Raw genomic sequence first — 3,673 nt, forward strand, 5'->3', positions numbered from 1 at the left:
AACTAAAGGTGACTAAATGTTGAACTCTCCGTAGCAAAGTTTCAAGTCTCTGCAATTTAATTTTCAGAGAAATAACTGAAACCAACGGCTGTCTGAAAGGAACAAAATCTAAAAAAAAAACACTAAAAAAAACACGATTGATGATTTGGAAAATGATCAGCAGTGATGTCAAGTGTATATGATTTCAAGTTAATGGGCCTAAACATGCAAAAGCAGCAGTATGGGTCATATACAATCATAAGAATTTACTGGGGTGCAAAGAAGTAAAGTCATACAAGTCTTACATAATGGTAATGAAAAAACATGTATTTCAGGTTAATTTCAGACCCTAATTACAATCAGAGCTGAGCGGGACGTCGCTGTGGATCCATGTTGCTCCGTTCTGGGGCAGTACAAACGTCTGACCAGTATCTCTGTCACAGGCTTTCTCACCAAAAGTGCAAGTTTGACATTTCATAGAGCAAGGCCATTATTTTTTTAATGGAGAGAGCAGCTGCATTAGTCATAGTGGCACACACTACCTTTATTTTTCTGCCACGTTTAGCAGCAAAAGTCTTACTGATGTGGAGGGAGCAGTTTCAGCATGATGGGGACTATTTCACTGTAGAGAAGAATGTTGGAAAAGTTCATTTAGTTGTGCTCTCAATTCTAGTGTAATCTTACTCTCCAGTCCTCCTGTGACTTGAGTAAAAAAAAATAATCAAGAGAATGACGGATGATACCAGATATGAAGATTTTACATTATATCGTGATTGTCGCACAAATTGTAAGTACATTTCCAAAAAAAGCAGCAAAAGAAAAAGCGTTTCCATCCACTACATTATGTGCATATTAGGCATTAGGAGTTACTTAGGCTACACCAAAATAAACCGTTGGTGGCGCTCATTAGTATTTCATGTCATTTGAGCCTGCCCTGCCAAAGACGAAATTCTGTCATTCATGACAGACAATTCAATTTAAAAAACAAAACAAAAAATAAATTCGCCAGTTGGGGCCATTATACCATTGCAGAGGAAGTGGGCAGATGGCATAATAAACAGAGTGACCATCACACCTAAAATGGTGAATATCCGTGTAGAAAACATATGGAAGCCCTGAGACGCAAGTGGGAAAAAAAGAAGAATTCTGGTGATCCGTTTTCTAAGTCTGATCCAAATAGTTTTCTCTCCTGTGTTTATGGCTTAAGAAAAGGTGAAAAAAAAGGTTTTTCCATGATCATCTGTTTTTTTGTTTTTTTTTCAGGATAATTTCTGTTGTGTAAAACTGATTTCGACCACAAGAGGCTGAAGTGCACTGCTACCCCCATACCAGTTCTAAATAGGACTAAAAGCATTCACGTTTTCTTCCAGGTGAGTTTAAAATCACACATTATACATTTCTTGCCAAAAGAAAGACATGACAGTAATGTTGCATACCGTATTTCCTCAAATCATCATCCATCATACATCAACTGGGGAAGGTACCAGGCCTTCATTTGAAGCAGGCCTGTGTTAGAGGGAGGCCTTTATTTCTAATTCCCCCTGTTTAAAAAGTATAGTAGCACCAATCCTTGTTTGATCTGCTCTCGTTTGCCCCTGTTACAACTTCCTGCATTACACGGTTAATACAAACTCAACACTTCCTGTATCCCTTTCAAATCAAAAGCCCCTTAGTGTGTCAGTGGACAGAAACCCTTTATTTCTTAATGCAACACTAAAGTACTTTTCCCGCTTCGGTCCCCCTACAGGTTGGAAGCGGAATTGTCCATTACATTACATTATGCAAGTTCCTCTGTAGCTCTGTAGTTCGAATGAACTGGACAATGTAATGTAATGGACAATTCCACTTCCAACCTGTAGGGGGACTGAAGCGGGAAAAGTTCTTTAGTGTTGCTTTAACAGGGATTTTGTTGTGAAACATTTGCAGGAACGTGTTGCGCAAAAATCATTGTTATTGTTAAAAATAGCATGATTATATTTTTGAATTAAAAAAAAATGAAACGCAATGGAAATATATATTATGCTTAGCGGGGAATTTATCCACCACTGTTTTTTTTCCCGGCCTATATTGGGGGGCCGGCCTTTATTTGTGTCGACTACGCCCCGGCCATTATTCAAAACCTGTCTTTTTGGGGAAATATGGTAACTTTCTAACACCTTGTGTTTAGAGTGCATGGAGAAATGAACATAATTAGAACATGGGGTAGTGGAGCACTTGGAAATGAGTATTACAACAACAAAAAACATTGGACGATGATCCTGACAAAAAAAAAAAAAAAACCCTGCCAAAACTTTTTTTTTTTTTTTTTACCAGATTAAAAAAAAAAAAACGAACTTAGAAAAATGATCCCACCAGTTGTAAAGTCATAAACACAGGAGAGAAAACAATTTATATCAGACTTAGAAAATGGATCACAAAAAAAATGTCTCACTTGCCTCTCAGGGAGTCTCTGAAAACATGATAAAAATATGACATTCATGTGTGTTTCATGTATTTATTTGAGGATCGTTTCCTCAGTTTCCTCACAGATCTGATGTTTTGGTCTCTTTAGTGGACACATGCTTCATGTACTGTACGTCATGATTTATTAGCCAAGTCTGTTTCCATTTGCACTGTCGTATTATGTTTTTTTATCTATACACCAACTTTTCCACTTCAGCCAAGCGTAAAAGCTTTTTTAAATACATATATACTTTGCATTTTCGCCGTTTCGACTCAGCTTCTTTATGCACAAATTGAAAGTGTGCAAAAAAAGACATTTGGATGGAAACAAACATATTGTAGTTTGTAGCATTGGGGTTAGCTACATTTGTAGGATTACTGTATGTCCTGCTCTTTATTTTGCACTCTACCTTGTGCAAACTATTGGCTCTTGCATGTTTGGTCTGAAACAGCCATGAAGTTGTTCACAACGAATCTACAACTGACCAATCAGGACACCTCATGCTTACAGAGCTGAACAGAACACTGAAGTTTCTCTATTAGAGCTGCAACGATTAATCGTTTAATCGATTAGCTGTCAACTCTAAAATTAATCACCAACTATTTTGATAATCGGTAAGTCGGTTTGAGTAATTTAAGACAAAAGACAATATTCTCTGATCCCAGCCTCTTAAATGTGAATGTTTTCTGGTTTCTTCTCTCCTCTGTGACAGTAAACTGAATATCTTTGAGTTGTGGACAAAACACGACATTTGAGGATGTCATCTGGGCTTTTGGGAAACACTGATCCACATTTTTCACCATTTTCGGACATTTTATAGACCAAACAACTAATCGATTAATCGAGAAAAAAAAAATCAACAGATTAATTGACTATGAAAATAATCGTTAGTTGCAGCCCTATTCTCTATATGTTAATAACTGGGGTGAACAGCGCAGAGGATCCATGTCATGGTTTTATCAAACGCCATTTCAGTGCCAGAATCTCAAAACGGATGAACGGATTGCACAAAATGCTGAAAAGTCAAATTAATCTCTCCCTCTGGTTCAGACCAAACAAACAGCAGGTGGGATCCCACCTTGACTGCGATTAAAGGTAGTTTGTGTAGTTTCAGACAGACGCACTGCAGCAAACAGCCTTCGTATAAAATATACTTCTGAAATCAAATATCCTTCTCTAGTTATTTCTGTCTGTAATTGAGTCTTGTTATCTTACAAACCGATGGAAATAAACCTGCAAGTTACGTTTTCC

The sequence above is a fragment of the Sander lucioperca genome, chromosome 16 (assembly GCF_008315115.2).
Source record: "Sander lucioperca isolate FBNREF2018 chromosome 16, SLUC_FBN_1.2, whole genome shotgun sequence".
Lineage (NCBI taxonomy): Eukaryota > Metazoa > Chordata > Actinopteri > Perciformes > Percidae > Sander > Sander lucioperca.